The following is a 27,777-nucleotide window of genomic DNA, read 5'->3' as shown; positions in this document are numbered from 1 at the left end:
CAGAGGGCACACAGGGGCACTGCACCAACAGCAGGGCATAAAGGGGGCTGAAGGACACAGGAGCAGACATTTGCAGCCTCCTGAAGTGCTCTGGTGTTACTGTGTGTGGGCAGATGCCTGAAGCCCTCTGATGAGGTGAGGTGTTACTGTGTTTGGGAGAATGTTTAAAGCTTTCTGATATTTTGGGGTGACACTCTGTGTATGGTGGCCATCTCGGCTGTGACAGGGAAAAGGAGGCTGAGGGGTGACCTCGTTGCTCTCTGCAGTCTGCTGGGGGGGTGGGTAAGAGGAGACCATGGAATCTCTTCTCCCTGGGATCCAGTGGTGAGCAGAAACACTTCAAAGCTGTGCTGGGGTAAGTCCAGACTGGGTATGAGGATGCATTTCTTTGTGGAGAGGTGGTCAAATGCTGGAACTGCCTTCTAGAGAGCAGCTGCTGCCCCAGGCCTGTCATGGTTTATCATTGCTGCTGCCAGAGATGAAGGGATGGGACTATTTTTGGGCTAAGAACGATTTATTGCTCAGATAAACATCAGCCTCAGAGGCTGTGAGATTTTAGAGGAGCAAGAACTCGGCCACAGCTCAGAGTAGTCCCAAGTTCTTTGCTACACAGCAATACAGAACTTTCTAACCCAACAGACAGCTGCCACAGGGTGTATTTTGCTCTTCTAACATTTTGCCTTTACTTAATTCTGCTGCACTGTGGGTGCTTTTCCTCAATAGGCTTCTGTCTCGCATGCACACATCTGCTTCTGTTATAACTTCTAAACTCTTAATTTATTCTATACAAGCACACCCCTACGCTATAAACCCTTCACCATCTTACCCAATACAGTTTCTCACTTAAGGCATATTTTCACCTACAACTATAGGAACATAAGTTCATTATTTTTCTGCTTAGTGTCCATGTGTTGTATTTTTACATCAACCCAAACTTCTTCCAAGGCTGCAAAACAAACCCTCCAGTGTCTGTAGAAATTTCTGGATTTTCCAATTCCCACAATGGTTTAGAGGCATTTGGACAATGCCCTTCATCACATGCTTTCATCTTTGGGCAGCCCAGAAGTGCTATGGGAGTTGCATTGTTGATCATTTCCAACAGAACTGGTATGTCTTAGATTAAAAAATATATATTTTCAGAAATCTGTTCTTTTTTTTCTTAATTAATATGGTTTGGGTTCAAATGCTGTAAAAGAGAAATGGGAAAAGCAATAATTTTGAACCTGATTTGTGAAGTCTAGTGTTGTCAGTATCATATAGAGCTGGAAAACTGTTCTGGTTGAAGTAGGTTTTCTGATTTAATTTGCACCATTATTAACATTAATTCATTTTCCCTCCAAAATCTTAAGGCATGACTCATTTCCCAATTCTTTTATTCAACAGAGTAATCTGCACAGGATTTAATTCTTTTCCACATCTTTATTTACTGTACTAGATGATTTTTTATCATGTTAGTTTCGGAAATCAAGTGTTCTTTCCTGGTGAAACCATGCTATTTCAAGTATAAATACTGCTTTATCTGCTGATTTATTTTTGACCTCTGGTAACATGGGTTTTGGAAACAGCATAAGTATTTGTATTTCCCATGAAATGGATTTTTGTGAGGGTTTTTCTCACTTGTTTTTGTCTTCCCTTTTTCAAAATGAAGCTTTCAATGAATTGCTCTTTTGGTGTTGTGATGTCATTGCTCATGTTATTTCCATAAATATTTTATATTTCTTAAATAACTGGAAACATACTGTGTTTTATTAAAACCTTTTTAAATTGAACAGAACCTATTCATAATTTTCATAGGGAATTTTTGTTTTAATGATTTGTTCCTTGAAATGCAGTGCTTTTCTTATTTATTTATTTCAATTACATGGCAAAAATGAGCCTTATTCTTTCATCTGTGTAGTAACCTGTGATGACAAAGAGTCAGTGTTTAGAAGTGAGACCAGTCTAAAAAAAAAAAATCTAAAGAATCATTGGTATCTAAAATTAGTTGTTTGCTTTTATATATATCTTGGTTAACAAAAGCTTAAAACACATTCTGGGATAGAAATTAAGACCACTGGGCTCAAGCTGGTTATGCTACTAATGCCTTCTATTAGCAGTTAACAAGCACAAAATAAAAATTATTCATTTATGGAACAAATAGGGCCAAACATTAGTAAATAGTGAAATGTTCTTTGATTAGGTTTGGTTGTCCTTACTCTTGCATAGCTGAAGAAAATAATCCTTTCAAAATAGATTGTTGATTAAAACAAACATATTCTCCTGGAGAAATAAACTGCTGAGAGGTTCCTTTCCAGTATGTTTGGTCAGATTGAGGGTTTGAATGGCAGCGAAACTCCCAATATTCTGAAGAAATGGTCACCATGGTTCTGTCCGTTAACTGGAGTTTTTCCAGAATGATCCAGATCCATAAATTAAGTTGACAGCTGCACAATTCTTTATTTCTCTAAGCACATTGACTGCTATTTATACAAAAAAAAAGTGGTTTGTGTATCATGAGGAGGGAGATTTCTGAAGTTTTTGAGAGTTAATAACTACAACACTGCTTGGTTCTTGCCTGTGTTTCTTTTTTTCAGGAAAGATGATAGTGGTTAACAGCAGAGCTCCCTGGAAAATGGTGTGTTTCTCCATGTATTTCACATCCACTTTATCTGGAGTGTCATGTTGTTTTAAGTTGCAGCATATGTAGGCCAACAAAAGCTGACATAAAGGAAAGCAGCACAGTGCAGGGTAATGATATGTGACACATCCAGATTGAGAAGGAAATTCAACTTTCTTGGAGCTAGTACCTACTGCTCACTGTGTTTGCCATGAGCATGACTTCCCTATGCAATCAGAAAATATTTATGTGGAAATACTTACATAAAATATTTTGAAAAAACTATCCAGTAAAATCATCTGGTGTTTTTGAGATGATCCTTAATTCAATACCGATTTTTTTCCCACCTATTCTTATGCAGCAACAACAAATTAATCTTGATATTTTCCCTTACATTTTAGTCAAAATATTAATATTTAATTGTATTCATATTTGTGAAAGGTCAAGTTATGTGCTCTCATTCAGGTAAACCTTATGGACAACTTAAACAAAAGACAAGTTGAAAAAAAGTAAATTTAAAACTCCAAATAAATGAAAGTACAAGTCAATTATCAGTCTGAAGATATACTATGAATCTGAGTTTATTTACTCAGAATTAAAATGTGGATGGAACCATGAAGCAGGAGATAAATGTTTTGGAATATATTATCTATTGTATATATTGGGTGTTGTATTATATTTGTAATATATTGTCCATACAAGCTGATAAACAGCAGGATAGTCACTGTTATTGATCAGTGAAGAACTTTTTTCCTTAAGGAATAAAAGCCCCCTACTGCTTATTGTATTCTTGCTCTTGAAGGGGTTTATTTTAAAGTAAAATATAAGTGGTCCTAAATTGAAAATCACTGCACTCATGGGAAAAGTCTGAGAGAAGGCTCAAGAAAATGCCATGCAACTGAAGCTAAACTGTTGGAATTTTCCAGTACAAATCAAGATCAAAACTACTAAATGCTTTAATATTACTGAGTATTCTTAAGATACAAGGAAAAAAGTCTTCTCAAAACTCGAAGTTTTGGTATTCTGCTTTCCACTTGAGCTTAGAAGGTTCACTGAATCTCTGGGTTGCCCATTCAGAACTGGCTTTGGGAAATAGGCCCAAGTGTTTAACTACTGCTGTGTTACCTGCCTTGTAAATGGAATTACTTCTGTTTATTCAATGAATGACGGAACAGAAAAATGGGGCTTTCCTTGTACTTGTTGTACATTTCATTCTGTGACTACGAGGTTACAATAGATTATTGATTTTTGTATAATTTGTTAGTGTTACCTGTCATTTTCATAGCTCTGGTCTTGGTCTAATTTAGTCTGCCTAATATCTATATGTATTTTCTGTTAAAAGTAATATAGCTGCTCAAAGAACCTTAAATGAAAATTTCAATCATAAATAAATAATGTTTTCTGTAAGTTCTTCCCATTCCATCATGAGGATAGTGGGGTGACTACTGCTTGAATTGAAGTAACACCTGAGAAAATGCAAAATAAATAACATTAAACACATTTCCATGGTGCAAAATCTGGATTTTACAAGGCTAAGTAGATGAGATGTTAATGCCTTGAAGTCAACAGATCATAGTTGATGATTGTCTTTTTTATTTGGGGCATTTTGCCCCATAAGCAAGGACCTAAAGAGCATTAATGAGGCAAATTGACTGAATTGAGGAATTAAACCAGTAAAATTTACTCGGATTTCAAAACCATCACAAAGGCTTTTTCTGTGTAGTATGTGTCTTCATTTCAGACTATTATGAATATTCTGAACTAATATATTTCATATATATATTTCTAAATATATAATAATATTCGGAATAAATGCAATTTTAAAGTCTTTTAATGTACCACATGGAAATGTATCAAAAACGTCACCTATAACTAAATAAATTTTCCCAAAAGCCAAGGATACAAAATTTTATCTTTCTATTACAAAAATTTTTATTTTGAGAGCTGTTTGGCTTTATTCTTAAACTGATACATATAACAATATTCATTTTGAGAGCTGTTTGGCTTTATTCTCAAACTGATATATATATATAATATTACAGTACTTTTGGTTTTTCATTGTAGTGCATATGAAAAGGTCATTATTTAACCCTGACTTTGAAAAGTTTGTGGAACACAAAGGCCTGTCCGTGCAGGAGCTCCTGTGACATTGGTGCACCAGCAGCCACTTCTCCCACTGTTCCCTGGTGCTCGGGCTGTTGTGATTCTGCTGATGTAGCTGATGTTGTTCCTCATTATTCCTCTGCCTTTGTCCTTTCCTCCAGGCTTACCCTGAGTTTGTCCTGACCTACCTAGAGGAGCTAAATGAAAGAGAGGAGGTGACCCAGACAGAAAACCACATTCACCATGGGGCCTGGGCTGCAGCTCATCAGGAGACAGACAGCAGCTCAGCAGAAGAGGTCACAGCACTAAGCCAGAGGCAGGTCAGAGACAGTCCTTTCAAAAACAGGTTTTGGAAAGAGAAATATCAGTGTGGAAGGTTATTTCCTTAAAAAAAACAAAACTATTTGATTTCTTAATTTTTCTTAAATTTCTTAATTTTGTTATTTGATTTCTTAATAAGGTTTTTCTTAATAAGGCAAATAATATAGTAGGATTATAGAAGAAGAAAAAATTACATCCATTTGTGTCTCAGAGCAGTTTATTCTTATAGTGCAAATTCTGGAAATTTCTTATTTTCTATGTGGAAAAACCTGAAGTAAGGAAGACGAACAAAAAAACCCCAAAACCCCAGACCACTAAATCTCTAGATTTGTGCTTCTTGATGCATCTTGACATAACTATTTGTATTTCTGACATTTCCTGCTAATCAACAGCCTTGCTTGAAAAAGTAGACACACATTATTATAATTAGCAATATATAAATTGCACTTTCATCTCTTAGGTTCTGGGAAAAAAAACCCCAAAAAATGTCATCAACCCCAATCAGAAACAACTTTCAGGACCTTTGGACGCCCATTTAATGCCTGCAGATCCCCTGGGGCAGACTGCACAGCTGACAGTGGCACTGGTGAGGAAACTAGAGGAGAAACATCCTAAGGCCCCAGCTCAAAGGTAAGCCACTGACAGAACTGATATTTATTGTTCAATGACATTAGATGTTTTCCTTCAGTTTCATGTAAGATTGATTTCCTGGATATTATTGAAATATCTCAGAAACCCTCTGGCTGGTAAGCAAACAGAGTTTTTGACCAAAATTAATGAAAAGGGGTGACATTTATGTGCTTCTTTCTTTTTTTTTTTTTATTCTTTTGAAGATTGATGTGGTGAATGATGTTTGGTAGCAATTGCAAGTTTACTTTTAAATTTTTTATCTACAAACCTCACATGGTGCAAAATACAAAAATGAATTGGATTTGTTCCAACATTGTGACATATTTTGTGGCACAAGACTTAAATTTAAATGGTAAAGGTTTTGTTAGAAACCTGAAAGTCATGCTGAGCCAAAACACAAAGTGACAGTCCCTTTCCATGTAGGACTGGATTTTAATTTCAGTAAAAGATAAGGAGTAGTGTTCTTAATTGCTTCTACTGACAGCAGGCAGAAGACTTTGTCTTTCTTTAGATAACTGAAACAGTGTTTTAGAAATGGCATTTGGCTGGTTATCTTTGTGGTTTTGGAGGTATTTTTAGAGCAAAATATATTAAAAATGGAGCTGCCATTTTGGTCACAAGGCATCACTTGCTATCAGGAATGAAGCTGAACTTCTAAAGTTGTTGTTAATGGCAGTAATTTGAGATGATTCAAGCAACAAGAGGGTTTGGTTCATCTAAGTTGCTGTAATTCTTCCCTTGGAAGAATTCCCCTTAGAGAAGCCATAGATTGGCTCCTCTGGCCTTTCTTCAAGGACTGCCACTTCAGGTATTTCCTTCGTAATATTATTTTACAAGTACTTTTGGTTTTATCTGAAATGTTTTTCGAAATGTTTTTCAAAGTCCTCCTTCAAGGACTTCAACTCCAGGTATTCCTTTATAATATTATTTTACAAATATGAAGTCTTTTTGTGCCTGAAATGTTTTTCAAAATGTGCCTGAAGGCTGTGCCATGACTGAGGTATTTCAAAGTGTTGGCTGCCCGCAGCTTTTAAGGAGCTGCATAGGTAGAGGTAGCTCACCTGTATTTTGGGTAATTTGATGGATCAAATAACTCTGAAGCTTTGTTAAAAATAAATTATTAAACTACTAGTGAATCATCTTGTATGTTTAAAATGTAAACTCTATTTATTGACTATATTGACTCTTTCAAGAGATGCCATCTGCAAAGCAATGTGAAGATTTAACCACCATCATTTGCTCCTCTGTGCTTTGAGTATGGATTTGCGTGCTTTAAATATGTCATGTGATGTCAGGGTCACTAAAAGCTACTTAACTTCTTTTCAGTACAATGAAATAAAAGATTTTCCAACTAAATGTCTGTTCTTTTAGCCTCAGGATATAATAGGGTATAAATACTAAGCAAAAAAATCTCTTGCAGAACAAACGTATTTGATTTAGAAAGCTCTCTGCAGTCAAGATCTTCCAAAAGTAGACTTTGCAGCCTGGAACATTTTCTTGAACTTGAATTAGATGTATAAAAATTCATTTTAATACCAAAATAACATTATTTTGCTGTCAGAAATATTTGGCATTAAATACCAATTATAACTAATGCAAAACTTTTGCAGTTCCCACTGTTAGGGAGGTACTAAATGATTTGAAATCCCTTTTCTGCAATTTTCCACTAGATTGTGAAAAGTACTAACGTATTCTGTTAAACACCTGCCACATCCCACTCTGTAGTTGTAGAATCCTTTCAGTGACTGAAAAGTGATGTAAGATAAGGAGACAGGGTTTTATCTCCTGTGACTTGAAAAGCTGTTCAATTTCCAAACAGCAAAGAAATTCTGCCTAATGTGTAAAACTTCCAGGAGCACAAATGAGGTATGAACTGTGTGTTAGAGGAAAAGATACCTGTGTTCAGTTGGTCCAGCTACATGAGTCGATAAATTGAGGATTATGATCACTGTTCCTGCAAGGTTCAACAGGTTCTTGTGAAATTCTTTTGGTTAACAGCCCTGCTCAACAGGTTTGTCAATTTTGGTGAAACTTTGCTTTGCTGAGAGGGAGGGAAGGAGACTCAGCTGCGCAGACACAGGTGTGCAGAGGGGTTTTGAGGTGTTATGTGGGGTATCACCAGGCATCCAGCTGCTTTGGAGTGCTGCAAGTCTCCTGCCAGCACCGTGATGGATTTGTGGAACTATGCACATCCTTGGGGTACAGTGACAGTCCCAAACACCAGCCAGTGTTTCCCTTTAAGCTACTGAGTCCTGCCCTAAAGGTTTTGTTTTCCAGCTTAGTTTCATAGGAACATACATCTCAGCTATGTCCAATTTAGTGTTTGGTTCCTGAGGAGCAGCCACCCTTTGACAGTGAGCCACAACAGCCAATGAAATCCTTACTCTATAACATGGGGTAGGCAGAGCACTATAATAGGGTTAAGTTTCAAAGGATATAATTAATTAGGTTGCAAGGCTGTCTGCATAATTTTCATACTTTCAGACTGTTTTCCGTATTTATCGTAGCTGGTTGAAGGCTGCAGGCAGTCGCTGTCTTACCTGCACATTGTTCAGCAAGTTTTACATGTTCCTCTGACATGTATTAAGGTAACAGTGAAATGAAGTTGTAGTTTTGGGGAGTTTTTTGTGTGTCTCATGTTAGTAGTCTGAGCAAGTCCTTAGCATCTTTGCAGACATCTTACCGAGTGTTTTTCCAATGTTGTTTACTTAATGCATCTCACACTTTTGACACTTTGCATGATACATGATGCCTGTAAGAGAGAACAGCATGAGCCTCCTCTCTGATTTACCTGAGAGAACCCCTGAGTTTGTCTGAAAGGCAGAAAACTTGTCCATTCCAGCAAATACCATGGAGGAAAAAGGGACAAGTCCCAGACAGACCAAAACCCAGCACAAGGTAGTTGCAGACATGGAGGGTCCAAGCTGCTGGCAAGACTTGGCTTTTAGGATAAGGTTGGGCAGAGCATTGAGTTGTGTGACTGTGATTTGTGCTCTTCCCTCAGTGCACAAGAGCTAATGACTTAATTGACTAATGACCACTGGTTTCCTTGCCATCCTAATTCTCATTCCCACTGTTTGTGTGTGGGAGATGGCTAATACATTGCCTCCTCTCACTCAAAAATAGTTTGGAATGGACAGTTTTATTAAAAACGACATATTATCTTTGCTGGGTCAAGATAATAATGGTTTAAGTGTTGTGGAAATGTAACCTCTGTAACTTCTGGCAGTGTTTTAAATGATTTCTCTCATTGTTGTGGTTTTATATGTTGGGCCCAACTAGGAAAGTAAGATGGTGCTCTTGTATCAGCTGCAACAGATTTGTGCTGTCCTAGCAGTACATTCAATGTCAGAATTGTCCCTTTGAAAGGTGCTGGTCACCCTTCTAAACTAATCACCTGTTTTGATGCAGTTTTAGTTTCAGGCCTTATTGGATCACTTTGTTTCTCTAAGTAACTTGCTCTCACAAGTTTCTGGGTACTTGGTCTCTAACCCAGACCTGAATTTAGTTATGCTCCAAGCTGGGTGCATGCTAGGTACAAGCTCTCTTGGATCTGAGTCAGAATGTTGATAACCTTGTCACATTTACTACTGACACAGATCCATCTGGGACACTTGGTTTCATTCTAGTTTTTCTGAATCACTTGGACAAATTCAGTTGTTACATTTTTGTAAGACTTGCTAATGTAGGGAAAATGACTAAGAAATAGCCCCAAGGAAATGGAAACCTTCTCCCACTTCCATTGTTACAGCTAAGCAAAGGCTTGACCTTGATTCTTGATACTCTGTTAACCAATTTTAAACTCCATGTGGGCAAAACAGAGGAAAAAGTCATTATCTATGTCTATATTGTAAATTGGTTACTCCATGAAGACAGAAGAAGAATGTATTAGAAGCACTAATTTATTACTGGAGTATTTAAAAAATCTGTTTATACACATTCCACAAAAAAAAAAAAAAACCCCAACAAAAAACCGAAAAAACAAAACATAACAAAAAACAAAGGAGAATGTGTGCTTTAGACTGTGTTGTCTGTGTTCATTTTAAGTAACCCTTCAGAATTCTATTTGAGGAAAGTCCTCTCTGAGAAAAGCATCTTTTCCCAAGTTGCAATGATTTTTCATGATGCATCTGCCATGTGAGTGTTCTAAAAGTTAAAACTTCCAATTGGTGACAAATTAGCTTTCATTATCTGCTTTAGTCACATCCTGACAAAATGATTCTAGTAGCTGTATCTGGTACAGATACAAATCCAGCACAGAGAGGGTTGCCATCTCTCCATCTGAAAAGGAAGGTGTACTAAACACCACGCTCCCGTTTGCAGGGAGCATTTGCAGATATTTGTACTAATTCCAGGAGCTTACCTTTATTCCGGCGGCATCAGAACCGGGGGGCTGTGGGGAAGTTGGGAGCAGCCGACAAAGCAGGGTGACCCAGCTTGTCACCCAGTGACCTGTGAGAAGGAAATAATGAACTGTGAGTGGCTGTCACCCTAACTGCTTCTGACAGTTTGGCTCTGGGCACATCTGTGGTAGTTGCATGGAAAGGCCTTTGTTGTTTTCCCACTAGTGACTTTGCAGAGCGCTGTGGGCTTTGCTGGCTGCCCTGCTCCTGCACCTCCCCTCCTCTTTCTGCAGGAACAGCAGCTGCCACTGATAGAGCTGACATTTCTTTTAATGATTTACTTGGCGTTTATGGCATTAAAGAAATTCAATTGAAATACAGCATTTATACAGCATATAAATGAAATGCAGTACAGGTAATAACTGTAAATTGATTTATGATTATTGTAAATGAAAATATTCTCTACATCCACCTAAGACCTGTTGGCACTATTCACATAATCATTTTGTCTTAGCTGCATAACTTGCAGCAGGGTTCAGTGTCTGGTGGTACCCCTCCATCCCAAAGATTTGCTAAACACTTGGAGTAAAACATTGAGTTTATGGTAATAGCATTTTAAATAATCTAGTATACAGTGAAACTAGGCAGCTATTTATATATCTATAAATATATAAATGGCATATAAAATATGCATTTATATATAAATATGGTAATATAGAAATCTGGTTATAACATTTTAAATATTCCAGTAAACAATGAAACTAGGCAGCTTTTAATATATTTATAAATTATAAATTATATATATTTATAAATATAAATATGTAAAATATATATTTATGGCTAAATTATATTTATATTGATATTTGTGTTTCTGTAATTTTATTATGCCAATCTAATATAATTAATGGTATTATATTTATTATATGAAAATATGTATAAAGAAACTATACACATTTATTTATTTATTAGATTTATGGAAAAATTATAGATTACAATATAAACCCAACCTTGCTCATTTGTTTACTGTTAAAAGTAACAATTATCATTGCAGGTTGACCAAAAACTGCATGTCTTTGCTGGTACAGCGGTGCTAAATCTTGGGTAACTTTGCTCATATTATTAGCATTTCAGCTAGGAGACTCTTAAATAAATGCTCTCATAATGGGTTCTTAGCTGATTTGTGAATGATGATAAAGAACAAAGTGAAATCTTGACTTTTGAAAAATTAATTAGTAAAAAATTGCTTAAAATGTGTGAAGATATTTCAAAAAAAGTGGAAGTTTTTGCATGGTTGTTATACCCTATTGCTTTTAAGTTGTTACATGCTTGGAGTAGGCTGGTGCAAATTACTTTGCAGGAGTTGAATATTCAAGACTGCACTCTCTAGACTGAAAGAACATCATGCTGGAACTGAAAGCTTTTTAGTACTAATTGTTTGGGGGAGGTTTAGGTTGCCTTTTTTTGTATTTACACTTTTTCTTATTCAAGTTCAAGCTGTCCTCGATAGCGCTCACATGCAAGGAAAAAGCAACTTATATTTTACCTCTGAGGACAGAGATTTCTGAACTGTTTCCTTTGAGGGCTGTGGAAGTGTGTGCAACTTGCTCTAGCAGACAGCTCACAACCACTGCCTAACTGAGCTGATGGAGTCTTTGGACACACACAACAATGGGTCCTGTTGCTCCATTTTTGCTTTTTTGCTTCTCACCAGTGCAGTCCTGTGCCCTTTCCTGCTTAAAAGTGCAGCTGTGGGAATTAAACGGGTGTTGCCATTTCTATACTGATAAATTACCTGAAGCTGGACATTTCCAACAGTATGGGTACCTTCATGACTGAGAGAGATCAGTTTAAATAATGTTTAGCATAACCAGAAAACATCACTGCCTTACTGTCACTGTCATGTTTTCTGGAAAAATCTTTTTGCCCAGCATTATTCTCCTGAAAAGCTGAGAAGTTTCAGAAAAATGAAAACAGTATTGTCTCATTTGCTTTTCCTGTCTTTTGCTGCTTTGGAATGTGTTTGGAGATTGTTTATCCAACGGGTGATTGTTTCATTGGTGTCATGTGAATTGTTTTTACTTGGCCAACTGGGGCCAAGCTGTGTTGGACTCTGGAGGAGAGAGTCATGGGTTTTCGTTGTTATCTTTCTAGCTTCCTGTCTGTATCCTTTCTCTATTCTTTAGTATAGTTTAGTATAGCATTCTTTAATATAATATGACGTCATTAAACCATAAATTAGCCTTCTAGAAACATGGAGTCAGATTCATCATTCCTTCCTCCCTATGACAGGGGTCTCAGAAAATACCACACCTTACAGCAAGTATTGACACCCCTCTTTGTTGTAGAAAACAAACCACAAAGGGCTGAGTTTTGGGTTTGTGGGCTTTGGTAACAAAAGAGGGCACAGCTCTGGCTTCCCCTGAAGCTGACAGCAGCACTGCTGTCCACAGCAGCAGCAGGAGTTCTCTGTACAGCAGAGCTCTGCATGAAGCTGCTCAGCTCTACAAACATTTGTGAGAGGCAGGTGAATGTTTTGGCAAAATCTGAAATGGCACAACATTATTTCTGGTGGGAGAAAATGAGAACTCTGGCACCAAAAGCTTTTTTTTCCATCAGATCTTCTTGAAATCTGTTATTTCTCTTAAAAGGGGTTAATAATGCCACAGGTGCTGGTTGAAGCCATGGAGTTGCAGAGGAACATCTGTCAGATCTTTGAACTTGTTTGTTGTTTGCAGAGAAATTGCCCTGCTGTCATATCTATTTACATGTATCTGTATGCATTTAGGACAGTTAAAGGCATTATTTTTTGTACTAAACTACTGTTCAAAAAATAATAATGGTGTGTTAATACATACTGAAAAGTGGCAGAGATGGTGGGCCTCGACTTCTACACATGTTGACAGTTTTATTTGGAAACTCTATCCCTTCTTTTCCAGAGATTTTTTGTACTCACTTGAGTTTCAAGTCCAATGGACTTACCAAAACAAACAAACAAAAAAACCCAAAAAACAAAACAAAAAAATTATAATTTCTTTATATGAATTAATATTGTCATATAGGTAATGCTCTTGAAGGGAAAATGCAACTTTTATTTGCTGGTTGGGCACTCACTCATATAAACTTAGTTTTTTTGCTATCATTGTCTTAATAGAACAATCACAGTTAAAAAATGTCAGCTATTGGAAAACTGTAAATCAGTCTTAAATTCCCAAGAAAGTGCAACAGCTGCCTCTTGGATCTGTCAGTTTTGAAGGATAAAAAGATACTGAAAATTTCAAATGAAAAGTTTGCAAGAAGATATTTTTTCACAACAATTTTGCACATTTCTACATTATTCACAAATTAATTTTTTGGGAATGTACAGAATACAAAACAATAGTAAACAAATTTAAGAGTCGTGCACAAACGCTCTCCTGAGGATGTTTTTTCCAAGTTTGTTTGTTTGTAAGCTGGTTTTTGAGTTTGTGTAGTTTGGGGTGTTTTCTGTGTGTTTGGGCTTGCATTTTTTTTAAAAAAACATTTTCTTTTTGGGTAAAGTGATACAAGAGAGAGAAATGTGCTTATTCTTAACTTATATATTGAGGTAATCATGTCTTATTATCCAGATATAATTTAATTGGTGAAGGTAAAAGATGACAATTTATCCTAAATTACAGCAAAAAGTAGTTATTACCTTGGACAACAGTTACAGCACCCCTTTTTCTTGCTAAAAGTATGTGTATCAGGAAGTGACAGTGAAACTGAGGAACTGGGCTGAATTTCTTTTGAGATAAAGCTTTAAAATGCAACAGATGGGATGGGATTGACTTTGAATTTTTGGTGGGTGTTTTCTTCTTTGATGCCATGTGAAAACTCTGAGCCTTAGAGTGAGAAAAGGTTAGAAAATGTGTCAGTGCCTGAAATGGAGAGTGTCTGATAGGTTTATAATGCAATATGTGACAAAAGAATTTTATAAGGAGGCTTTTTGCCAGCAATCCTCATGTCAGTGCAAAGTCTTGGGATATTAAAATTGAGAAATGCTGTTTTACTCACTTAGCTTGTTATATTGAGCATCACCCCTACAAACACCCTGACAAAGATAAAACTGACAAATGCACAGCCAATCTTCCCACTCCCAAAGACAAGAAAATTAGTTCTGTGCTGCTGGAGCACAGCTCAAGGCTTCTGCAGCAATAGCAGAGATTAATTTGTAATTGTGTAATCTGTAATTGCCCCCTGCTCCTGCAGCCATCTGTAGGTGATGGGAAAGGTGGGAATGGCAGGAAACAGGGAGGGAACCCAAAGGCAGACTGAGATTTCCCTCCTTGCCATGTGTGATCTGTGCTCCCCCAGTCATGTTCTGAAAATGTCAGGAATGAGAGAGGAGAAAGGTGTAACAGTCATTTAAAAATCTTTTTTAAAGCACAGGACTGTTTTCTACAGCATCTTCTGCAGTACCTAATTCCCTTTCAAAGGACTGAAGGAATGAGACTTTCATCACTTCCCTTGGGGGTGGCTTTTCTGCAGTATAATAGTTGTCTTCTCTCTTAGGACTATTTTTTCTGACATTCAGCCAAAAAACATTGTCTGCTCAATTTACTCCCATCACTCCCCTTGTGCTGCATAGGTTTGCACCTTCCCAGTGTTTTTGATAGGAATTTATCCCCCTCCATGCAATGGTGAAGCTTGGTTTAGCTGTGTGTGGTTACTTTGCAAAGCTGTTTAATGAGGAACGCCTTTGTCTAAATTACTTCACCTTGGCTCACCTCATTTCCAGGGGAATCTTGTGTTTCATTCCAAGGGTGTTTGCCAGGCAAAGGTTTGTATTCTGAAATATCAGAAGTGTATGAATACTCTGAAATTATTGATACTCTTTTAATAACTGATTGATATCCTGAAATGAGTGTATAATACTCTAACCCCCTTTTTTGCATTCCAACTTGCAAGCCTTTTCTTGTATACTCTAAGTTTGTTTGAGAGGAAAGTCTGGTATTTAAGAGCTTTAACACAGTTTGTTTGGGGTTTTTTTAAGCTTGTCTAGGTTCCCAAACACACCTGAAACATGCAGGATCCAAAACTGAGTACTCTGAAATGGGGTCAGGAGCTTAAGAGAAGCTTCAATGAGTTTTCCATAGGACAATATGGGACCTTAAACATTTGTAAGGTATTCCAAGTGAATGGTTAATGGTTAGGACTGGTAAATAATTGTACAACCTCTCAACAAAAACAGTGCAGGCCTTTTTAATAGGCCTGGGCCAATATTTTATTGTTGCAATGCTATTCAATAACATCTTTAGATTATTTTTTTTTCCTCTGAACATAAACTTTGGCCTTAGCACACCTTTTTGGTTTTTCTGACCAGGATTTCCTATGAGAGAACTGTACCTACAAGGAGAGCATTCCTAGTTCAAACACTTTTATTACAACTTAAGGTTTCTGTCAACATAATAATACTTAATTTATTTCCCTCCACGCTCAAGAAAAAACTATACTGATGAAAGCTTAGTTGCTGCTTTAATTCAGTGCTGTTGTGTCTATCACAGTATTGCACATGACAATTTTCCACACAAAACCACTCAGAAATTATAACATTTGTGGGTAGGTTTGTTTAATTTTTTATTAACTTTACTTTCTGATCTTTAAGAATTTGCCACAGCTACATGGAATAAAGCTAAGAATCAAAATGTGAGTTTTTCTCTTCTATAAAATAATGTCAGGTTTTCCCCAACTTTAGGAATTTCAATATTTCGTTTTTGTTGTCCAGTGTTTTGTTGTTGACCAATATCATTACAGCTGTTTATAAATGTATTAAAATTAAACTGTACTTCCAGTGCACTTCTATTTGATTGCTAGAATATGGAATTTTATTTAATTTTTTTTTTCTTTCAGCTTAGTATTCAAGATACTGCTAGTTGTTTGCTTTCAGGTAAAGCTTAGTTTAGTGCTCACTGAATTATTTATTTTATCATTTTCATAACTTTATTATCTGTTTTGTAATTTTTATTTTATCATTTTCCATTCACTTTGAAAATGGTTCATTTATTTGCCGACCAGCAGAAACACTTGGCAGTAATAACCAGCTGCCAACATGAAAATGGTAAGTTAAACACTTTAAAATGGGAAAACCAAGACTCAATTTGAATCTCTTTCCAAAAAAGGATAGAAATTGTTTTTCTACTTGGTTATGCGCCTTAATTTTTGATCAATGCAAGGCACATCAATTTTAAAAAGATAGAGGTTTTATTGTCTAATTACACTAGTATGAACTGATAATGAAACTGAAAATATAAGTATTTTTATTTTTGCCAGACCTCCATAAATATTGAAAGGCAGATGTAAAAATAAATGTTAGCTAAATAAGAAAGCCATCAGAACTTTGGCTTTCTTTTTGAACTCTGTGTCAGTCATTTTCAAAAGCCATTTTTTGCAGTGGCGCTTTCATTCCTTTTTCATTTGACTTTGCCAGCAGGGACCTCTGCTCAGTGTTTCATCCAAAGAAGACACCTTTGACAGTGTGGTTGCTCTTCCCCTACGAGCACTGTGCCTCTGTGGCACCACTGAATTAGAGCCTAAGTTTTTATCTTGTCCTTCAAGCCCTGACCTGCAGGCCTGGAGGCAGGAAAATCACCAGCACAGCTATGCTGGGGCAGGAAGCAGAGCACACACACAAAGAAAAAACAGTGTGGAACCAGCAAAATCCAACCAGTTCTGTTTCCCTCTGCTAAAAAAAAAAAAAAGCAAATCCCTCTTTCTTGTCTCTCCAAGCTTGAGTGTGACTTTAGGCAGCTTTGGCTTGCTCACTGACCCAGGAACAAGAACCATCATCCTATTAGTACCCTGAATGTGAGATAACTGTGCCATGGCAGTGGCTTGAACTACAGTGTGTACATATGTTTTGAGGCAGATGAGGATAATGGGTTTGGATTTTTGAAAGGGGGGGTGTGGTGGTGTCTCTTCATGGTGATAATTATGATTATTCCAGTCCATTAAAAAGAATTTTTAAAGAATATTTTGCTTAATGTGTAATGAATCCTCAACAGAAATAATTCAAAGGAATGCTGCAGTTGTGTGTGTTGGAACATATGTATATTTTAATTTGCTTTCTATTGCTGAAATGAAACATTTCTTAGCATAAGAAATTTAAAAGCCCGCTGTGATTTGGCTCAAAAATTGTAGTCCTACAGTAGCTGCAGCATTTTGTGTCAAGTTATTCCACAGGTTAATTAGGCACTTGTTCCTTGCTTTGTTCTGGAGCCTGATCATCTGATCAGCTGCAACTTCTAAAATTGAAATACCCAGTGATCAGCCAGGCCAGGGGACATCTTAGTCCCTTCTCCTTGCTCACCCACTGCCGTCATGGTCCCTGCTTTCTTGTTCCACACTCAAGAGTTACACTCTCCTCACTCTCTTAAAAAAGCACTGCACGCCTCTTGTGTCTCTTTATGCTTTCCACCAGTTTTCCTCTGTGTTCTTTTTCATATGGCAAGAACCAGAACTGCTGCTGTTCATGGATTTAACAGTGGCATAGGGGTATTTGCGGGTTTTTTTCAATGTCTGTTTTCCAAAAATATCCAAACCATGATCTGCTGTCCTGGCACTGATCTGCTGTGCAGGTGAGGCTTCCATGGGACCTTCTTTTATTGCAATATCTGGTTCTTCAGCAGGCAACTGGAGTTAAATAACTGCAGGTTTTTTTCTACAAAATAATTGGAGGATTTTTCCTACAAAAGCTGTAGAAAACACAGTAATGTGTTCTAAAGAAGCATAAGAACAAAGATCTTCTTTTGGAGGTTTTTTTCCCTTTTATGTACATAGATTTGTTCTAATAAGGATAAAGTTTGGTAAACATTGTAGAAGTGTTTCTGCACCATCTAGCTGAGCTAAAACTGATGGCTGTGAGGTGCAGAGGGCTGCAGTGGAAGCCAGGAGAGGGGTGGCATAACATTGCAAAAACCACTGATTTCTATTTTATGCCTCTCCAAGGGACTCTGCTGCAGTGCTGGGTTTTGGAAGCACTCCATTCAAATGGAGCAGTAGGAGATTTCCAGGACCATCAGGGGAGTTTCCTGGAATCAGAATCCTGCAGCACATCTAAAGTGCCAGAAAAATAATCAAATATGTCACTTGAAGAAGCAACATCTAAGTTATCAAAGCATCTAGACTAAACTTATCAGTGGGTTCTTTCAAATCCCTGGGAAGGAATTTTGTTAGTACAAATGAGTTAGGTGGAAATCCATCACATAAAGCAAAGGAGCTAAAGGCTGGAATTCACATTCAGCCTCAGATTCCTAGCTTTCATTCTGTGGTTTTATTTTCCCAAACAGTCATTTTTCATGGATTGTAGATGACATTTTACATCGACTTACGAACATTGATGGAGTTTAGTGTTATCCTTATAAAATTAAGCCCCAAGTCCTTGGTCTTTGTGCTCTGAGCTTATCTGGTAGTGCAGAGCAGCTGTGAAGGTGCTGAATTTGGTTCCTGGGGGATCCCAGCATTGCTGCAACACTTGACTTGCAGCAGGACTGCTTTTGCAGTGTGCCTGTGTTCTGTGGGGTAGCTGGGCTGAGCTCTAAGGACTGGGCACAGATTCTGATTGGAATTGAAAAGTGGCAGTGAGATGGAGAAGGATGGGTCCCTTTCCATTTTCTGCTCTCTGTCTCCCATTCAGCAGGAAGTGACACTAAACTCAAATAAACACTTCCAATAGCTTTAAATTAGGAGAAGTATAATAAAACATATTTTCTTTTTCCAGTTTCTTTGGAAATATTAAATTCCTGGGGCTTTTCTTGCCTTATTCCTTGATTTTAGTATAAAGCATACTTATTTTGGACTTTGCAATGTATTTGTGATAGAATGAGTGTTTTCTTAGACTGTTTATTTCATGATCTGCCAGAATTTTTACTCATTCTCCTCTGCTTTAGGCAATGGGAGGTTGGGATGAAGGAGAAGCAGGGAAGGAAATGCATCAATTTCACCAGGTCCTGCTTCCAATATAGACAAAAATTTTCACAGGAAAAGTTATAATTACTAGCTAGATTATGTAATTTCAAGGTTGAGATCCATCAATTATTTAATTAAGGCATTTATAAAATAATTTATTAAGCATTGCTAATAATTACATGTAAGAGAACACCTTAACCAGAAAATAAGAAATGTTTTTCTTCACATATATTTATGTAGTAAAGATCAGAACAATCTTCTGAGGAAGAAAAGCAATATATTTAGTGCTCTTGGTAGTTTTGTACTTAGGGACATACATTTGCAATAAATAGAAATTTTAAATTCCAAAATCTTACTATTTTCTTACAGTGACTTCAGAGAAGACAATCCTTTGATATTTTGCTTAAATGTTCTTTTTAAAGGGCTCTATAGATGTGTTTTAAGAGAAGATCAAATATGTTTAAAAAACTCAATTAACATTTGAATAAATGTAGCACTTGTATGTGTCCTTAAAATGAAACAGGTCTTTAGAATTACCTTTACTCAAGATAATGCAAAAAGCATCTAATATTTAAGTGGGTGGTTTTATTTGCTTTTTATTTAAAGAACTTCTGTATTTTCCTCTGTAGTGTCTTCTTCATTCAGAGAGATAATTTCCTGCAATGCCACAATACCTTGCACAGATTCTGCCCAGTTTGAATGAAAAATCTATGTATCCTATAATCTTATTTAAAATGTTGATGGAAATTATTTGCTCAGCTGTTATGACCTTTAAACTTATGAAATGTATAGTGTCTAAATGATTAATCTGAAGGCACATCCATTCTGCGTATTTTCCACTGTACATTATAGTAATAGAAATGTCCAAAGAGGTATGAACATTCCTCTGCCAATCAGAATTTTTAATGTAAATAGACAACATTGTAAGTAGATAATGTAAGATGACTTTTTTATCCATTTGGTCTTTTTTCCCTAGGGGAAAAAAATATAGAAAAGGTTAGTTCTTTACTGCATTTTCCTTAAGAACTCAGTAACACTTTATTCCTACCAAGCTTATTTGGAAATCACATGTAGCAAACTTATACAGCTATTATTTTTGTGCCTAACAGAAAAATGCAATACATTAGAAGGCATATTACCTAGGAAATACTCCATGTTCTTTTAGTTCAAGCTTTAATGGGAACTTTATGAAAATAACAGTATAAATAGACTGGGTTTTAGGAGAATCCTTTTTTTACTCTTGGCAATCTGAACAATCTTGCTAACTCTGCTGTTGATCTGTGGGCTTTAGCTTGCACGGTTCTCAGCAGAGTTTTTTTTTCAAACACAGTGAAACCTTTGTCCATCTGGCTAAGCAAAAGGAACTAATGTTTGGTTTTTAGGGAGCCTTTTTGACAATACCCGCTTGCTCAGCACCAAGCACTCTGTGCGGCACTTTCTCTGATCTGTCAGGGTACAGAACCGCAGTGGAGAAGGAGGCTCAAAATACAGGGAACTTGGAAGTGCAGAGGGCAGTGCCCAGATCTGATTCCTCTCCCCTCCATTTGCCTTTCCCAAGCACCTTTTCCTGACTCATTTATAAGGCAGAGGAGCCCCAGATTCCTGCTTTTGTTGCATGTCCAACGTGGCTCTTCATTATGGAATGCCAGAAGTCCTGGATCACACTTCTGCACATTAAATACTTCCGTCTTTGGTAATTTGGCAAGTTTTCACACATTTATGTTGGGTGTTTGGTGGAAATAACTCTGTTCGTAGCACTGTCAGCAGAATGCCTGCTGTAGGACTGAGATTGTCCTGACTTTTCGAGTGGTGAGAGCAACCTTAAAACCTTCCTTTCTCCTCAGTACTGGTAGAACCAAATAGTTTTTGCTATGTTTACAAGAGAAACAAACTTTTCTTTTGAAATCACATGACAAATATGATCAGCAGTCCTGTAGGAGAAACAGCATCCCAATATTTTTCTTATTCCTAATGGGCTCATTGGTATGTCAAACGAGTACGGAAGCAGGAAGGAGGGACCTGCATTTTACACTTTTAGTACATAATACATCATCACACTGCGTTATAATTTTGCTTTGCTTAAGCTCATAAGAGCCCAGGTAAAAATAACTGCATTCAGAAGTATCTTCCTCTGCTTCACAGACTCCAAGGGCGGAATCTCTAAATTAGTTTCTTCCCCCCCCAAGCACGCACAAAGCCCTCGGCGTTAGTCCCATTAACGCTCGGTAATAAGTTACCCTTGCCATACCGAGGAGCCCTGATGGAAGTTAAACGTCCCTAAATCCCGTGAATTGATGGGCAGGAGGTGTTTTCCACATGAGCGGGGCCCCAGCCAGGCGTACATCCGCGGAGCAGCGGAGGTCAGGGCGGCAGGAGAGCGGCCGCGGAGCCCAGCGCTGGCGAAGCCAAGTGAAGCGCGCACGCCATGCTCAGTGGCATTTCCAAAATCAGCTCAGCTGGGGGCCTCTGCTTATTGCATCAGTGGTGCATCCTGAGAGGGGGGGAAAAAAGAGCCACACACACTAACACAAAAAAAAAAAAAAAAGGAAATACATGATTTTGTCGAAGTAGCGGATCGCCATCTCCCCCCTCGTCCTCCCTCCTTCAAAATCATCACCGGCACGCGCTAATAGCTCTAATAGATACAGATTTTATGCATATTTCAGTCACAGCAGTATTTCTAATGCATATGTGAAAGGGTCCTTAATTTATGTCTACCAACTGTGTGGTGCCCTTCTTTTGGGTAATGTCATCATCCTAATGGTGTTTCTATTATACTCAAAGGTAGCAAATGAGGCTTATTGCAGGAAGGTAATTGATTTTCACTGAGTGAAAATGTAAATAGCCATAAGAAATCCTATGAAAGACAAGCAGTTCGGAATTGCCAGCAAATTCATATACATTACTTATTGGTGTTAGTACCTGTAAAATGTGTCTTATTATGAGAAACCCACAATGACTGTATTTCACATTATTTTATTTCAAATTGAAGTAAAAATTGGAGAATTTAGATGATTTTGCCTTTACCAGTTTGACTGTGCATTTTATGAAAATTGCCTTTCTGTTCGCTAAGGTTGCTCCATTTTGTCAGGTTTCTCTCAAGTGGAAGCGAAAACAAATTCCTGATGGAGACGTGTAAAGAGAAATGGTTCTCTGGGATTTCAGCAATAAGAGGCAGTCATTTCATGCACCTCTTTGTGGGCTGTCGGTGTGAGCCTGCCTTTGCATCTTGAAGGGTTATTTGGGATGGTGCAGTTTACTCAGACCTCAGGATTCCAGAAGAATGCATAAGTTAAAGTGAAAACATGCCCTTGGTGTTCTGGCTGCATCACAGCCACCGTTTTAGGGAATTGTTTTAGGTCAGCAGAAATAGCCACCTGTGGTTACAGTCTTCCTGTGTATTTTGCAAAGTGTGGAGGCTTTTTTTTTCCCCACTCAGAATATTGTCTTCCCATTATTTTTGCTATCCACAGTGTGCTCCTGATTGCCAAAGTGATACCTGCTATGAAGGGCAAAGCTGATTAGATGCACATTTATTTCCTTTCAATATTGCACTGGGAGTTTAAAGTTCTATGTGTTTTATGATCAAGGACTGGTGGCAATAGGTTATTTTTCTCCCATGAATAAACTGATTTTCAAATCTTCCAGTGAGTAAATGACCAGGAAATGCTGCACATTTTAGTCCCTGCTGGCTCTATCCATTATCTCCCAAGTCAGAGTTTTGTCCCAGCATAATTGTTTGAATGTTTTTGCCATGTAATTATTATTTTCATAGCAAAAACGCACTTTAAAATATTGATATTATTTAGAGTTGGAACAGTTTTGGTTTTCTAACTAACAAGTGTTTATCCTTCTGCAGTTTGCTTGGAGGAAAATAGAAAGCCCAACAGAGATTTCACTTAAAGCATGGACTTGAGAATGCTGAATTTTAATATGGAATGACAATACTGGAATTAAAGGTTAAAGTAGAATGTATTATATTCAAACGTCTTAGAAAGTTACAGATTAAATTGCTGTTAGTTCCTTTAATTTGCCTCAGCATTTGGCTTTTTTTTTTTTTGCACATGTTATGTGTTCTGGCTGTTATAAACACAGGTCAAGTTTAGGAATGTGTGTCAGTGCGAAACGGATCAGAAAGCTCTCTAATTTTACAATAGCTCTCTAATTTTTACGAAGCTCTCTAATTTTACAATAACAGAAAGCAAAAATGATTTGGGTCTTTTTAATGCCAAGTTCCTATCTTCAGTTTTATGCAACCCACTGCTTGACTCTTACTAGAACCTAGAGTAAATTTATTTTTAAAAATAAATCCATTATTCTTTCCAAAAACTATTCACCTTCTAATTGAAAAAAAAAAAAATCCCAAGTTTTGGAAACCCTGTAGAAGTAACAGTATTGCAGAATTTTATATATGGAATTAATAGTATTGCAGTCTTAACTCTCTACAGGTGCAAACTGTGGTTTAACATCTTAGATGTACAGAGAGTACCTCCATTACTACCTGTTTCAACTTGCTATTAATCTGTGAAGTTTGAAAGCATAATAAAAAAATAATAATGCAGGTGTGCTGCTGAAATCTTCATATGTGGTGTTACCAAAGCAAAGCCCTGCTCCTTTTGAGAAGTACTTTTGCAATGAGTCTAATTTTTTGTCTTTGCAAAAGTCTTTGCAGATTTTCTGATATACCCATTTATGGTGCAATTGATAGCCCTCTAATTTTTGGGTCTTCAGATAAAAAGTAAGAAAGATTTTATTTTTTTTTTACAAGAATGAGTAAACAGACATGGGCAGCAAATCTGGATATCCTGTTCTGTCCCCATAATTTCAGTATCATGGCCTATTCAGGCAGGTCTGTGTTAATAAATTTAGGGAGGGATCAAATATAGAATAAAAGGAAAAGCTCTGTGCAGAAACATTCCACTCTGTTCAGCAGAGAAAAACAACTCAGATAAGCAAACAATTAGCAAAATGCTGTATCTGTCCAGTCACTACATAAATATCTGGCTGTATTATATAGCCATATGTTTCACTACTCTAATTATTACAATCTAACAATAATGTTCAACATCCTCTGTTTTTTTTGTTAAAACTGAAGGAAAAGCTGGTACCGTGTAATTCTGTGGGGGAGATTTTTATCTGCAAACTTGAATGCTGGTTAATAGAGATTATTTGAAACTTGAATCCAAATGCTTTTAAAAAATTATGCCATTTTGTTGTTTGACACTAATTTTCTACCCAGCATGTATTAGCAATGACTGAAATTAGCTCCCAGTGAATTGTAGTTAAGCTATTTTATGCCATCTGCAAGGAGTTTCTGATGGCAGCTCTCTCTGTTGTGTTTGCTGGTTTTGTTGGTTTGTTTGGTTGTTTGGGTTTTTTTTGTTGGTTTTTGGGTGTTTGTTTGTTTGTTTTGTTTTAGTTGTTGCTTTTGGGGGGTTTTGGGTTGTGTTTTTTGTGAGTTTCTGATGGCAGCTCTCTCTGTTGTGTTTGCTGGTTTTGTTGGTTTGTTTGGTTGCTCGGGTTTTTTTGGTTGGTTTTTGGGTGTTTGTTTGTTTTGTTTTAGTTGTCGCTTTTGGGGGGTTTGGGGTTGTGTGTTTTGTTTTTTGGGTTTTTTTTTTTAGTTTTGTTTTGGGGGTGTTTTTATGTAATTCCCTGCAAGTTTAGAGCTCACAGAAGGTGAAATACAGCATTGTTAGCGGAGTTCCACCATTCCAGGTCCTTGCCCTGACCCCAAGATACAGATTTGACCTCTGTGGCATTAATTCCTACAGTTAATTCCTAGAGTTCCTGAGCTCAGCTAACGCAGTGGGCTGGTGCTGTACACTAGGAGAGGAGGGTTTGGCCACCCTTTGGAAGTGGGAGTGGATTTTATGGGCTCAGGGGTGAAAGCCAAACCAGGTCCATATGGGTTAACCTCATGTGGCTTTTTGGGGAGCAGGATTTCACCCCTCACAGCTCCCCAGGGAAGTGGTCACAGCCCCAAGCCTCAAGGACATCTCTCTCAGACCCATGGTGTGACTCTTGGTGGTTGTGTACTCAGAAATCCAATATTTCTATAAAATCTACATGTGCTAAATCACCACGTTGTAGATGACACCTCGTGCGCACACGTTTGGAACCACGTTGTGTACTACGATCTAATAATTCTCCAAGGGATGTGGAAAATGTCCTTAGCTCCTGGAGAACAGCCAAGATTCTTTGAGCTTTGGATGTGCTGGGGTTTATCTCAGAAATCTGCTAGATTACGGTATAAAATTACAAAAGTTCTGTGTTTTCAGATCAGGACCTTTACCAAGCAAACACATTTGCAGTGGTAACATAAAGGCAGTATTTGACCTTCTCCACCCCTTATAAAGAAGATAAATCATGATGGCTGGTTAGTATTCATAAGAAGGCACCAAAGAGATGATTTGCCTTGGAATAAATATGATTGAATTAGAAATGCACAGTACTGATACCCTGACCTCAAGTAAATGGGTTCCTTATTTGTAAAAATGTACCTAGATACACTTCTCTTTCAGTCTGTTAATTGTGGTCGTGCCTTAAGTAAATATGTAACTCAATTCCAAAAGTAATTGAAAGGTTTTATTTGGGAAGATGAAAGGAGTCTGGCAGTTCATTCAGACTTTTGAATAAACTAATCAGACTACTCTGAAAACTGATACATATTTGCATTTTAAAATATGAAATAGAAAATGTGTCTGCTTCATAAAGTAGATCTATTATGGAGTAGATCTATCATTTTTAGGGCTTTAATTAAAGATGATTTTAGATTGTTTGAGACTTCTGTGAGGAATTAATGTTAAGCTTTGGCAATGCTGTTTCTTTAATATTGCTTGGCAGTTAATGTTTCTAAGCTCCGAAACAACTGTTAAAGTAGTTGAAGTAAGTAAATAAGTAATAAAAAGCACATCAAAGTAGTTATGATGAGACAGCCAGATGGCAGAGAATTGCAGTTCTTGCTGTAATTTTATCAAAATTACTATTGTCATGGCATGTTAGTTTTCATAAGAATTTGTACAGTCACTGATCTCATACAGACAAATTAATTTCAGGTTCTCTCATGTGTAGTCGCATAACAGCTATACTTGAGCAGGCACAAAGGAAAATTAAATAATCATAGTCACATAAACTTGAAAAGCAGCACAATTTAAGTTTACTACTCCATAACGTCTTGGGATCAGTGATCATTTTTCTTATGGTAGACTCAATTTGATCTACAGCAGTTCTGCCATTATGTGGTTTCTGCTGCATTTAATCTTCATTATGAAAAGATATAGTATCATCTAATAGGGTGGAATTAGTAGTAATGCACAAGCATTGTAATAATTCCTCTGAGTTATTTCGTGGAGTTTCATACTTCTACCTCTCTCATAAAGCTACTGGGATGAAAATAATTGAACCACTTAAGTTTCATAAATATGTTATCATTATGTGTTCTCTTCTTGGTGAAGGATACCCCGTGTCTTATAAACGCTTGCAGAGGAGAAAAGATTGAGCACTGCACACAGTGAGCATGTAATCTGATTTTGATTTGAATCCCAGGTAGGATAATGGCAGTTTGTTTCCCCAGAGGAGGAAGCCCCATGGCAGACCACCAGGGGATTCCTCTACTGAAGCTGGTTTTGTTAGGCAAACAGTTTTTTCCTGATATTTTGTTTGTTTGTGTTTTTTTGTTGTTGGTGGTTTTTTTGTTTTGGGTTTTTTTGTATTTTTTTTTGTTTGCTGCTGAAGCTGATTCCTTTTTTTTTTTGTTGTTTGGTTTTTGTTTTATTTTGTTTTTGTTTTTCAGGTTTTCTTGGTTTGGGGTTTTTTTTGCATTTTTTTTTTCCTTTGTTTGATTATTTGTTTGTTTGTTTTTCTGCTGTGTGAGTCCATGCAAATTAAGAAATGCTGGGTAGAACTGGTGTTTTAAAGGCTCGTGTGGTCTGGCCACAGCAGATATCTGTTGTATCTTTAGCCAATTTAAGGCAATGTAACTAAATACTATTTTTGAGACTTTTCACTTTTCTTATTTTTTCTGTGTTGGCACAGGAACTCCTCAAGAAAAAGAGCTGAAAAACCTTATGGAGACATCATCAGGCGGACCTGGTGGACCTTTATGGTGCTGAAAGCTCATCAGTTTTCTTAGTAATGACTACAAAAAAACCACAGATGTGGAGGAAAATGAAATCTCACCTACGTTTTTACTTTGGTGAAATTATATTTGCTACAGCACAAATATAAAATCGGTGTAAGGAGGCAAGTTTAATGCTGCTCAGGTTTTTTTTCCATCCCTGTGTAGCTCCCCAATATATCTATACAGTCAACTTAGGTTCAGACATTTGTGCCTGCTGTTCTCAGTGATGTCAAAATACTCTAAAATGACATTTTGGGTTCTAGTGGTTGTTTAGTGAATGTCATAACAAGAATGTGGCTAAATACAATGGAAGCATAACAGCAAAACAGATTATTTCTACATAAACAGCTGGTTATTGACATATCTGGCATGGCAAGCAGTTACTGATATAATTCTAACAGCAATTGCAGGTTGTTTCATTTCAGTCCGTGTCTGACTTTACTGGTGTAACTGCCCAAGTGAAAAAAAACCCTGCTAAACCACCAGGGCTGGTCACTGAATAGATTTTCCTACTGCTACAGAAGGAAATATTGTACAGAAAAAAGCTTTGTCATGTACCTTGTGCAGTTTTTATTCTGCTACTTAACTTGAATATGGTTTCCAGGCTGTAGATCATCTGCAACTTACATGCACAGAGAGAGAAAAGTTATTTGCCACCAGGCAATTCTTCTCAAATATAAATTCCAACTCTGTATTGATTTTGGTGAGCTGATGGTATGTTTACTTGAGCTGGTAATCAATAA

At 37.2% G+C, this 27,777-nt stretch overlaps 1 long non-coding RNA gene across 2 annotated transcripts; it reads left to right on the top strand.

Annotated features, from left to right (window-relative positions):
* LOC120509896 lies at window positions 1-27,735 on the top strand. Of its 2 annotated transcripts, none has more exons than XR_005629362.1 (4): window positions 1-135; window positions 4,861-5,019; window positions 5,481-5,650; window positions 26,950-27,735. It is a non-coding gene; the product is annotated as an uncharacterized LOC120509896 (long non-coding RNA). The 2 variants fall into 2 exon arrangements; XR_005629361.1 differs by lacking the exon at window positions 26,950-27,735 and adding an exon at window positions 16,439-16,918.
* The last annotated feature ends 42 nt before the right edge of the window (window positions 27,736-27,777 follow it).

This window comes from Passer montanus, unplaced genomic scaffold (genome assembly GCF_014805655.1).
Source record: "Passer montanus isolate IOZ18808 unplaced genomic scaffold, ASM1480565v1 scaffold54, whole genome shotgun sequence".
NCBI classification, from domain to species: Eukaryota; Metazoa; Chordata; class Aves; order Passeriformes; family Passeridae; genus Passer; species Passer montanus.
This window is presented reverse-complemented; position numbering and strand designations above follow the sequence as displayed.